Below are 13,039 nucleotides of genomic sequence, written 5' to 3'. Positions count from 1 at the left end.
AATATGGCATTCAGAGTATCAATCTCAAGAACTCCTTTCTTCTAATTCGTCCCATTGTTCACAGGATTCCTTTCAGAAGTGTACATGAATTGGTTATTTGCAACCATTTCAATGAGTTCGTGTGCTTCTGTAGGCGTCTTCTTTAGATGAAGAGATCCTCCAGCAGAGCTGCCAATGACATCTTGGATAGTTCAGACAGACCATCATAGAAGATACATATGATGCTCCATTCAGAAAGCATGTCAGAAGGACACTTTCTGATCAACTATTTGTATCTTTCCCAAGCTTCATAGAGGGATTCACCTTCCTTCTGTCTGAAGGTTTGGACTTCCACTCTAAGCTTACTCAATTTTTGAGGTGGGAAGAACTTTGCCAAGAAGGCATTGACTAGCGTTTCCCAAGAGTTCAGGCTTTCTTTAGGTTGTGAGTCCAACCATATCCTAGCTCTGTCTCTTACAGCAAAAGGGAATAGCATAAGTCTGTAGACCTCAGGGTCAACCCCATTGGTCTTGACAGTGTCACAGATTTGCAAGAATTCAGCTAAAAACTGATGAGGATCTTCCAATAGAAGTCCATGGAACTTGCAATTCTGTTGCATTAGAGAAACTAATTGAGGCTTAAGCTCAAAGTTGTTTGCTCCAATGGCAGGGATAGAGATGCTTCTCCCATAGAAGTCGGGAGTAGGTGCAGTAAAGTCACCCAACCCCTTCCTTGCATTGTTGGCATTGTTGTTGTGTTCGGCTGCCATGGGTTCTTCTTCTTTGAAGATTTCTGTTAGGTTCTCTACAGAGAGTTGTGCTTTAGCTTCTCTTAGCTTTCGCTTCAAGGTCCTTTCAGGTTCAGGGTCTGCCTCAACAAGAATGCTTTTGTCTTTGCTCTTGCTCATATAAAAGAGAAGAGAACAAGACAATATGGAATCATCTATGTCACAGTATAGAGATTCCTTGAGGAGTCAGAGGAAAAGAAAAATAGAAGGAAGAGGTAGAAGAATTCGAACTTAGAAAGATAAAGTTTGAAATGTACATGTTAGTCCATAATTAGAAGGATATGAGAAGCGGGAAAGAAATTTTCGAAAATAAATTAAAAAGATTTTAAAAACATTTCGAAAAATTGAAGAATGATTTTCAAAAAATATGATTGGGAAAAAGATAAAGTGATTTTTGAAAAAAGATTTTGAAATTAGAAGTCAAAAAGATATGATTGAAAACTTATTTTGAAAAAGATGTGATTAAAAAGATATGATTGAAAAGATATAGTTTTAAAAAGATATGATTGAGAAGATATGATTTGGAAAAACAATTTAAAAAGATTTGATTTTTAAAATCAATGACTTGGCTAACAAGAAAAGATATGATTCAAACATTAAACCTTTCTCAACAGAAAAGGCAACATACTTGAAATGTTGAATCAAATCATTAATTGTTAGCAAGTATTTTTGAAAATGGAAAGAAATTGATTTTGAAAATATATGATTGAAAAGATATGATATGAAAAAGATTTGATTTTGAAAAATTATGAAAACTTGAAAAAAATTTGAATTGAAAACAAAATCTTCCCTCTTGTGCCATCCTGGCGTTAAAGGCCCAGAATGATATACATTCTGGCATTTAACGCCCAAAATACTACCCTTTTGGGCGTTAAACGCCCAGCCAGGTGCCCTGGCTGGCGTTTAAACGCCAGTTTTCCTTCTTCACTAGGCGTTTTGAACGCCCAGCTTTTTCTGTGTAATTCCTCTGCTGTATGTTTTGAATCTTCAATTCTCTGTATTATTGACTTGAAAAGACACAAATTAAAAATTTTTGGATTTTTAATGATAAGGAAAAATCAAAATGCAACTAAAATCAAATAAACAATGCATGCAAGACACCAAACTTAGAAGTTTGTATACTACTGACACTAACAAATTGAGAATGCATATGAGAAACAACAAAACACACAAAACAAGAGAATTTAAAGATCAGAGCAAGTAAATCATCAAGAACAACTTGAAGATCAACGAAGACACATGATAAATGCAAGAAGAACAGAAACATGCAATTGACACCAAACTTAAAATGAGACACTAGACTCAAACAAGAAATATTTTTGGTTTTTTATGATTTTGTAATTTTTTTGGATTTTTCAAAAATTATGTGGAAAAAGAAAATAAAGAGATTCAAAATTTTTAATAAGAATTCCAGGAATCATGCAATGTTAGTCTAAAGCTTTAGTCTAAAGGAATTAGACATGGTTAGCCAAGCTTCAGCAGGACATTACATTCAAGAGCTAAATTGATGAAGATCAATCAGCTTTCGTGATGATAAGAACATCACCTTGAAACACTAGAATTCATTCTTAAAAATTCTGAAAAATACCTAATCTAACCAACAAGATGAACCGTCAGTTGTCCAAACTCAAACAATCCCCGGAAACGGCGCCAAAAACTTGGTGCAAGAAATTGTGATCATCAATGGCGCCATCAACATGGTACGCTCAATTGCAATCTCAACTCTTTATCACAACTTCGCACAACTAACCAGCAAGTGCACTGGGTCGTCCAAGTAATAAACCTTACGCGAGTAAGGGTCGATCCCACGGAGATTGTTGGTATGAAGCAAGCTATGGTCATCTTGTAAATCTTAGTCAGGCGGATTCAAATGGTAATGGAGGATTAATGATTAAAAGATGAATAAAACATAAAATAAAGATAGAGATACTTATGCAATTCATTGGTGAGAATTTCATATAAGCGTATGGAGATGCTTTGTCCCTTCCATCTCTCTGCTTTCCTACTGTCTTCATCCAATCCTTCTTACTCCTTTCCATGGCAAGCTGTATGTTGGGCATCACCATTGTCAATGGCTACAATCCCGTCCTCTCAGTGAAAATGTTCAACACGCTCTGTCACAACACGGCTATTCAGCTGTCGGTTCTCGATCATGTCGGAATAGAATCCAGTGATTCTTTTGCGTTTGTCACTAACGCCCCACAATCGTGAGTTTGAAGCTCGTCACAGTCATTCAATCCTTGAATCCTACTCAGAATACCATAGACAAGGTTTAGACCTTCCGGATTCTCTTGAATGCCGCCATCAATTCTAGCTTATACCACGAAGATTCCGATTAAGGGATCCAAGAGATATCCACTCAATCTAAGGTAGAACGGAGGTGGTTGTCAGGCACACGTTCATAGGTGAGAATGATGATGAGTGTCACGGATCATCACATTCATCAAGTTGAGGAACACGTGATATCTTAGAACAAGAATAAGCTGAATTGAATAGAAGAACAATAGTAATTGCATTAATACTCGAGGTACAGCAGAGCTCCACACCTTAATCTATGGTGTGTAGAAACTCCACCATTGAAAATACATAAGAACAAGGTCTAGGCATGGCCGAATGGCCAGCCCCATGATCTAAGATAGCATAAGACTACTCAAAGGTAGCTACCCAGATGTCTAATACAATAGCAAAAGGTCCTATTTGTAGAGAACTAGTAGCTTAGGGTTTACAAAGATGAGTAAATGACATAAAAATCCACTTTCAGGCCCACTTGGTGTGTTCTTGGGCTGAGCATTGAAGCATTTTCGTGTAGAGACTCTTCTTGGAGTTAAATGCCAGCTTTTGTGCCAGTTTGGGCGTTTAACTCCCATTCTTGTGCCAGTTCCGACGTTTTATGCCAGAATTCTTGAGCTGACTTGGAACGCCTGTTTGGGCCATCAAATCGCGGGCAAAGTATAAACTATTATATATTGCTGGAAAGCCCAGGATGTCTACTTTCCAACGGAGGTAAAAGCGCGCCAATTGGGCTTCTGTAACTCCAGAAAATTTACTTCGAGTGCAGGGAGGTCAGAATCCAACAGCATCTGCAGTCCTTTTCAGCCTCTAAATCAGATTTTTGCTCAGGTCCCTCAATTTCAGCCAGAAAATATCTGAAATCACAGAAAAACACACAAACACATAGTAAAGTCCAGAAAAGTAAATTTTAACTAAAAACTAATAAAAATATAATAAAAACTAACTAAAACATACTAAAAACATACTAAAAACAATACCAAAAAGCGTATAAATTATCTGCTCATCAGTATTCCACCCTTAATTGGTCCATGTTGTAAGTCAAGCTTTCGCAAGAAGTGTTGAGTTGCTCCCAATAATTTTGTGGAGGAAATTGCATCCCTTGAGGCATCTCAGGGATTTCTTGATGAGGGAATTCCTCATGCTCTTGTTGAGTGTCATGAATGGGCTCTCTAGTTTGATCCATCCTCTTCTTAGTAATGGGCATGTCCTCTTCAATGAGGATGTCTCCCTCTATGACAATCCCAGCTGAATAGCAAAGGTGACATATAAGACGAGGAAAGGCTAATCTTACCAAAGGTGAGGGCTTGTCAGCCACCTTGTAGAGTTCTAGAGGTATGATTTCATGAACTTCTACTTCCTTTCCAATCATGATACTATGGATCATGATGGCCCAATCCACAGTTACCTCAGATCGGTTGCTAGTGGGAATGATAGAGCGTTGGATGAACTCCAACCATCCTCTAGCCACAGGCTTAAGATCCGGTCTTCTCAATTGAACCGGGTTGCCTCTTGAGTCTCTTTTCTATTGAGCTCCTTCTACACATATGTTCATGAGGACTTGGTCCAACCTTTGATCAAAGTTGACCCTTTTGGTGTAGGGGCGTGCGTTTTCTTCCATCATTGGCAAGTTGAACGCTAGCCTCACATTTTTCAAACTGAAATCTAAGTATTTCTCCCAAACCATTGTAAGCTAATTCTTTGGGTTTGGGTTCATACCTTGATCATGGTTCCTTGTGATCTATGCGTTTGCATAGAACTCTTGAACTATTAAGATTCTGACTTGTTGAATGGGGTTGGCAAGAACATTCCAACCTCTTCGTCGGATCTCTTGTCGGATCTCCGGATATTCACCCTTTTTTAGCCTAAAAGGGACCTCAGGGATCACCTTCTTCTTGGCCACAACGTCATAGAAGTGGTCTTGAGGGACCTTTGAAATGAATCTTTCCATCTCTCATGACTCAAAGGTAGAGGCAGTTGCCTTCCCTTTCCTCTTTCTAGAGGTTTCTCTGGCCTTAGGTGCCATAATTGGTTATGAAAAAACAAAAAGTAATACTTTTACCACACCAAACTTAAAATATTTGCTCATCCTCGAGAAAAAGATGAAAGAAAGATGTAGAAGAAGAAGAAAATGAAGGAGATGAAAGGTGTGTATGATGTGTGAAAATAAAGGAGTGGAGAGGGGTATTTATAGGAAAAGGGAAGGAGAGTGGCCGAAAGGTTTGAGTGGGTTTGGGAGGGAGATGGTTTTGAATTTTGAAGGTGGGTGGGGGGTTTTGGGGAAGAGTTAAGGAAGTGATTGGTGAAGGGTATTTGGGAAAGAGATATGGAGGTGATTGGTGAAGGGTTTTTGGGGAAGAGTGTTGTAGAAAGGTGTGAAGAGGAGAGAGAGTGAGTTGAGGTTGATGGGGATCCTGTGGGATCCACAGATCCTGAGGGGTTAAGAAATTCTGATTCCTACTCTAATTGGGCGTTCAAAACGCCTTAGAGTGCAATTCTGGCGTTTAAACGCCAGTCTGCTACCCTGTTCTTGCGTTTAAACGCAAGTTTTCCTTCTTGTTCTGGCATCTAAACGCCAATTTGTTGCCCTGTTCTGGAGTTTAAATGCCAGTCTGGTGCCCTATTCTGGCGTTTAAACACCCAGAAAGGTGCCAGATTGGGCATTTAAACGCCTATTTTGCTACCCTTACTGGCGTTTAAACGCCAGTAAATCCTTTCTCCAGGGTGTGCTGTTTTCAATGTTGTTTTTTATTTTTTTTCTTTATTTTTGTAATTGTCTTTGTGACTTCACATGATCATCAACCTAAAAGAAAACAAAATAATATAGATTAAAATAAAATTGGGTTGCCTCCCAATAAGCACTTTTTTAATGTCAATAGCTTGATAATAAGCTCTCATGGAGTTTCACAGATGATCAGAGTATGGTTGAGATCTCTTAACACCAAACTTAGAGTTTGGTTATGGCCTCCCAACACCAAACTTATAGTTTGAATGTGGGGGCTTTGTTTGACTCTATATTGGGAGAGGTTCTTCATGCTTACTCTCCATGGTTACAGATGGAGAACCTTGAGTCTTTACTACAAGGCATTCTTCATTCACATGAAGGATCAACTCTCCTCTGTCAACATCAATCACAGCTCTTGCTGTTGTTAGGAAGGGTCTTCCAAGGATGATGAATTCATCCTCATCCCTCCTAGTGTCTAGGATTATGAAATCAGCAGGGAAGTAAAGGCCTTCACCCTTCACTAGCACGTTCTCTACTAGTCCATAAGCCTTTTTCATAGATTTATCTGCCATCTCTAACGAGAATTTGGCAGCCTGTACCTCATAGATTCCCAGTTTCTCTATTACAGAGAGTGGCATCATGTTTATCCCTGACCCCAGGTCACACAGAGCTTCTTCAAAGGTCATGGTGCCTATGGTACAGGGTATTAAGAATTTACCAGGATCCTATTTCTTTTGAGGTAAATTTTGCTGAACCAATGTATTCAGTTCATTGGTGAGCAAGGGAGGCTCTTCCTCCCAAGTCTCATTACTAAATAGCTTGGCATTCAGCTTCATGATTGCTCCTAAATATTGGGCAACTTGCCCTTCAACAATGTCTTCATCCTTTTCAGAAGATGAATAGTTATCAGAGCTCATGAATGGTAAAAGGAGGTCCAAGGGAATCTCTATGGTCTCTGCATGAGCCTCAGATTCCTTTGGTTCCTCATTAGGGTATTCCTTACTGGCTACTGGACGTTCCCAGAGGTTTTTCTCATTGGGATTCATGTCCTCCTCCTCCTCTAAGGTTTTGACCATGTTGATTATATCAATGGCCTTGCACTCTCCTTTGGGATTCTCTTCTGTATTGCTTGGGAGAGTGCTAGGGGGAGTTTCAGTAACCCTTTTACTCAGCTGGCCCACTTGTGCCTCCAAATTTCTAATAGAGGATCTTGTTTCAGTCATGAAACTAAGAGTGGCCTTAGATAGATCAGAGACTATGTTTGCTAAGCTAGAAGGATTCTGCTCAAAATGCTCTGTCTATTGCTGAGATAATGATGGGAAAGATTTGCTATTGCTAAACCTGTTTCTTCCACCATTGTTATTATTGAAGCCTTGCTTCTGTTGATCCTTCCATGAAAAATTTAGATGATTTTTCCATGAAGGATTATAGGTGTTGCCAAAGACTTCACCCATGTAATTCACCTTTGCCATTACAGGATTCTCAGGATCATAAGCTTCTTCTTCAGAAGATGCTTCTTTAGCACTATTGGATGCATTTTGCAATCCAGTCAGACTCTAAGAGATCATATTGACTTGTTGGGCCAATATTTTATTCTGAGCCAGTTGGCATTCAGAGCATCAATTTCAAGAACTCCTCTCTTTTGAGGCGTCCCATTACTCACAGGATTCCTCTCAGAGGTATACATGAACTGGTTATTTGCAACCATTTCAATAAGTTCCTGAGCTTCAGCAGGCATTTTCTTGGATCCACCTGCAGAGTGGTCCAGTGACATCTTGGAAAATTCAGATAGACCATCATAGAATATATCTAATGTGGTCTATTCTAAAAGCATGTCAGAAGGACACTTTTTGGTCAGTTGCTTGTATCTTTCCTAAGCTTCATAGAGGGACTCACCATCTTTTTGTCTGAAGGTCTGAACATCCACTCTAAGCTTGCTCAACTTTTGAGGAGGAAAAAACTTGACTAAAAAAGCCGTGACCAGCTTATCACAAGAGTGCAGGCTATCTCTAGGTTGTGAGTCCAACCATGATCTAGCTCTGTCCCTTACAGCAAAAGGGAAAAGCATAAGCTTGTAGACCTCAGGATCAACTCCATTGGTCTTAACAGTATCACAGATCTGCAAGAACTTAGTTAAAAACTGATAAGGGTCTTCTTATGGAAGTCTATGAAACTTGCAGTTCTGTTGCAGTAGAGAAACTAATTGAGGCTTTAGCTCAAAATTTTTTGCTCCTATGGCAAGGATTGAGATGCTTCTTCCATAGAAGTTGGAAGTTAGTGTAGTAAAATCACCAAGCATCTTCTTTGCATTGTTGTTTGGTTCGGCCATAATTGTTTCTTTTGCTGCTTCCTTTTCGAAAATTTCAGTGAGGTCATCTTCAGAGTTTTGTGCTTTAGCTGCTCTAAGCTTCCTCTTCAGAGTCCTTTCAGGTTCAGGATCAGCTTCATCAAGTATGCCTTTATCTTTGTTCCTGCTCATATGAAAGAGAAGAAAACAAAGAAAATATAGAATCATCTATGTCACAGTATAGAGATTCCTTGAGGTGTCAGAGGAAAACAAGAATGGAAGGATGAGGTAGGTAAGGAAGAATTCGAACACACAAAGAGAGATGGAGTTCGAATTGACAATGGAGGAGGAATGTTAGTGTTTAAATAGAAAAAGATAAGAGAGGGAGAGAATTTTCGAAAATAAAAAGAATAAAATTTAAAATAAATTTTTGAAAAATTGGTTGTGGTTTTGAAAAAGATAAGAAATAAAGTTGAAAAAGATAAGAAGTTATAAAAAGAATTTGAAATTATAATTAAAAAAATGTGATTTGAAAAATATATGATTTGAAAAGATATGGTTGAAAAGATAAAATTAACAAGATTTGACTTTTAAAAAGTTAATGACTTCATTAACAAGAAACTAAAAGATATGATTCTAAATTTCAAATATTTGAATCTCTCTTAACAAGAAAGTAACAAACTTAAAATTTTTGAATCAAGATTTTTGAAAATATGAGGAAAAAATTTCATTTTTGAAAAAGATATGTTTGAAAAGATATGACTTTGAAAAAGATATGATTGAAAATATTTGATTTGAAAAAGATTTGATTTTGAAAAAATATCAAGATTTGAAAAAGATTTGATTTGAAAACAAAATTCCTCTCCTTGTGTCATCCTGGCGTTAAACGCCCAGGAGCTGCATGTTTTGGGCGTTTAACGCCCAATTGCTGCATGGTTTGGGCGTTTAAACGCCCAGCCAGGTACCCTGGCTGGCGTTTAAATGCCAGTTTTCCTTCTTCACTGGGCGTTTTGAACGCCCAACTTTTTCTCTGTAATTCCTCTGCTTTATGTTCTTGGATCTTTATTTTGCTAAATCCTTATTCAAGAAGATATGTTTTCAATTTTGAAAAATAACAAAATGAGTCAAAACATATAATTCTTGGATCAAAACACAAGATATATGCAAGAACATTATGAACATCAAGATGAACACCAAGAACAATCTTGAAGATCAAGATAAACATCAAGAACTCAGTTTTCTTAATGAAAGAAAACATGGAGGACACCAAACTTAAAACTTTCTCATGTTTGGACCATATGAATGCAAGAATGCATATGTAGAACATCATGCAGTACAAATCAATAAATCATGAAGATCAAACGAGGCAATTCATCAAGAATGACTTGAAGATCATCAAGAACACAATGCATGTGTTTCGAGAATTGCAAGACAATTAAAATCATACAATTGAAACCAAACTTAAAATTTGGCCCTAGATTCAAACAAGAACTATGAAATATTTTTGAGTTTTTATGATTTCATTAATTTTTTTTGGATTTTTCAAAAATAATTTTGGAAAAATGAAAAAGAAGAAAAGTTTTTGGAAGATTTTTGAAAAATTTTTGAAAATAAAATAATGGTTCAAAGAAAAAGAAAATTACCTAATCTTAGCAAAAGGATGAACCGTCAGTTGTCCAAACTCTAACTATCCTCGGCAACGGAGCCAAAAATTTGGTGCACGAATTGTGATCTCAATGGCGCTAAAAACTTGGTACGCACAATTGTAATATCACTCTTTTTCACAACTTCGCACAACTAACCAACAAGTGCACTGGGTCGTCCAAGTAATAAACCTTACGTGAGTAAGGGTCGATCCTACGAAGATTGTTGGCTTGAAGCAAGCTATGGTCATCTTGTAAATCTCAGTCACACGGATTCAAATGTTTACGGAGTTTTGATAATTAAAATATAAATAAACATAAAATAAAGATAGAGATACTTATGTAATTCATTGGTGGAAATTTCAGATAAGTGTATGGAGATGCGTTGTTCCTTCTGAATCTCTGCTTTCCTATTGCCTTCATCCAATCCTTCATACTTCTTTCCTTGGCAAGCTGTATGTTGGGTATCACCATTGTCAATGGCTACTTCCCTACCTCTCAGTGAAAATGGTCATCTACAGTTTCTGTACGGCTAATCAACTGTCGGATTGCTCGTCTCGGATGAAAAATACCATGCACAGATATCGTATGGCTAATCAGCTGTTGGTTCTCGATCATGTAGGAATAGGATTTACTATCCTTTTGCGTCTGTCACCACGTGCTACAGTCACGAGTTTGAAGCTCGTCACATTCATCCCATCCCAGATCCTACTCGGAATACCACAGACAAGGTTTAGACTTTTCGGATCTCAAGAATGCTGCCAAAGGATTCTAGTCTATACCATGAAGACTCCAATCTCAGATTCAGATGCCCCATTGTCAGAGGGTAGTCGATGTGAATCGTTGATTAGAAACCCAAGAGATATACATTTAACCTTGTCTTCATGTAGAATGGAAGTGGTTGCCAATCACGCGTTCATAAGTGAGAATGGTGATGAGTGTCACATAATCATCACATTCATCATTTTTTTGTGTGCGAATGAATATCTTATAATAAGAATAAGCATGATTTGAGTAGAAGAACAATAGTAATTTGCATTAATACTCGAGGAACAGCAGAGCTCCACAGCTTAATCTATGGTGAGTAGAAACTCCACCGTTGAAAATACATAAGTGATAGAGTTCTAGGCATGGCCGTTAGGCCAGCCCGCAATGTCTAAGATCTCATAAACTGATCAAAGATAGATACCAAGATCCAATATATCTAATACAATAGTAAAAAGTCATATTTATAATGAAACTAGCCACTAGGGTTTACAGAATTGAATAAATGGTGCAGAAATCCACTTCCGGGGCCCACTTGGTGTGTGCTTAGGCTGAGCATTGAGCTTTACATGTGTAGAGGCTTCTCTTAGAGTTAAACGCCAGCTTTTATGCCAGTTTGGGCGTTTAACTCTGGTTTGTAACGTGTTTCTGGCATTTTAACTTCAGAGTAGGGCAGAGAAGGGGCGTTTGAACGCCAGGTTGCGTCGTCAAAACTCGAGGAAAGTATTGACTATTATATATTGCTGGAAAGCTCTGGATGTCTACTTTCCAAAGAAATTGAGGGCGCACCATTTGGAGTTCTGTAACTCTTGATAATCCAGTTCGAGTATAGGGAGGTTAGAATCCAACAGCATCTGCAGTCCTTTTTCAACCTCTGAATCATATTTGTGCTCAGGTCCCTCAATTTCAGCCAAAAAATACCTTAAATCATAGAAAAATACACAAACTCATAGTAAAGTCCAGAAATGTGAATTTTGCTTAAAATATAATAAAAATATACTAAAAAGTAACTAAATCATACTAAAAACTATGCAAAAACAATGCCAAAAAGCATATAAATTATCCGCTCATCAGCAATCTTAGGTGATTAGATCCCAATTCCTTGGCAATCTAATCTCTCTAAGCATGATCAAATTCCCAATTCCTTGATTTAAGTGCTCATGGAAAGAGATGAAGTATGGTCACTGATTATACCACACATATTCATAGATCAAAGTGTTGGTATGATTACATGTCACGATATCCGTCCAAACCCCACTCTAATCCAATGTGAGAAAGCATTTCTAGCATAATCTCCTCATTCCTCTTCCAAGGTTCAGAGGAGATCCAATTATGAATAGCTTCTTTCCCAAGATAACTATCCAAATAGATGAAGACCGAAAGCTTTCTAGCAAAATTAAGAGAAAAGAGAGAAGAAGAAGAATGAAAACTAATATTGATCCACTGATTTAGACAAAGCTCCCTAACCCAATGAAAGGGGTTTCGTTGTTCATAGCTCTCTGATAAACCACTATTTTATGGTTTATATTGTGTTTAATTGCTTGGTTTTATCATGATCCTTACCCACTTATTCATTAATTTAGCATGCATTTATATTTCTTTCCTAAAATTATTACATGGTTGAAAACTGCTTCCTAGAGACTTTTTAATTATGCATTTTAGTTCTCCTTTATCCCATTCGATGCCGTAATCTGTGTGTTGAGTGTTTCAAGCTTTATAGGGCATGGATGAGTTGGAGAGTGGAAAGGAAGCTAGAAAAAAATGGAAGGAACACAAGAAATTGAGGAGATAACTAGCGAGAAGTAACGCGGCCGCATGGCTCACGCGTTCACGCAAAAGAGAAGAAATCGCAGTGACACGACCGCATGGCTCACGCGACCGCGCGGAATGGAAAAGCACAAGTGACGTGGAGGCGTCGACGACGCGAACGCGTGGCAAGGAAAAACGAGAATGACGCGTCCGCATGGATGACGCGATCGCGTGACGTGCGCGATCTGCATAATCTGCAGAATTCGCTGGGGGCAATTTCGGGCCCTATTTTGACCAAGCTTTCGGCCCAGAACAGCAAACTAGAGCTAGAGAACATGCAGAAACCAAGGAGAACAATTCATTCTATATAGTTTTTAGTTTTTGATATAGTTTTTACTCCTCCTCTAGGTTTTTCTCTCTACATTCATAGTTTTTAGGATTTTATTTTTCTATCACTTTTTGCATTGGGATACTGAGGAGAGTTATTACCTCATCAAGACTTCGTCATTCTAGTTCGTTTTCTTTACTTGCCTTTACTCTTCCATGTCCTTTGCTTTGTTAATTTTACCATTGGAATATTTTTAGGATTATTTAATACAAGGATTACTTTCATTTTTAATTGATTATTTTGGTTTTTATTTACAGTGTCTTTCTTTAATTCCTTTTCACATGTTATGAATTTTACATTCTCAATGAGCGAGTAGTTCCCTAACTTGATGGGGAGTTGATTGAAAGGAACCCTTGAGTTGGAAGGCTTAAAAGAAAGATTGTAATTGGGTTTAGTGTTGGATTGCCCTCTAGTCACTAACCCCAAT

The 13,039-nt window shown here is 37.9% G+C and overlaps 1 non-coding gene across 1 annotated transcript; it reads left to right on the top strand.

The window, feature by feature from the left end:
• The first annotated feature begins 235 nt into the window (after positions 1-235).
• LOC112711269 (small nucleolar RNA R71) lies at positions 236-343 on the top strand. Its single transcript, XR_003157393.1, has one exon. It is a non-coding gene; the product is annotated as a small nucleolar RNA R71 (small nucleolar RNA).
• Positions 344-13,039: the final 12,696 nt, after the last annotated feature.

The sequence above is a fragment of the Arachis hypogaea genome, chromosome 1, assembly GCF_003086295.3.
Source record: "Arachis hypogaea cultivar Tifrunner chromosome 1, arahy.Tifrunner.gnm2.J5K5, whole genome shotgun sequence".
NCBI classification, from domain to species: domain Eukaryota; kingdom Viridiplantae; phylum Streptophyta; class Magnoliopsida; order Fabales; family Fabaceae; genus Arachis; species Arachis hypogaea.
This window is presented reverse-complemented; position numbering and strand designations above follow the sequence as displayed.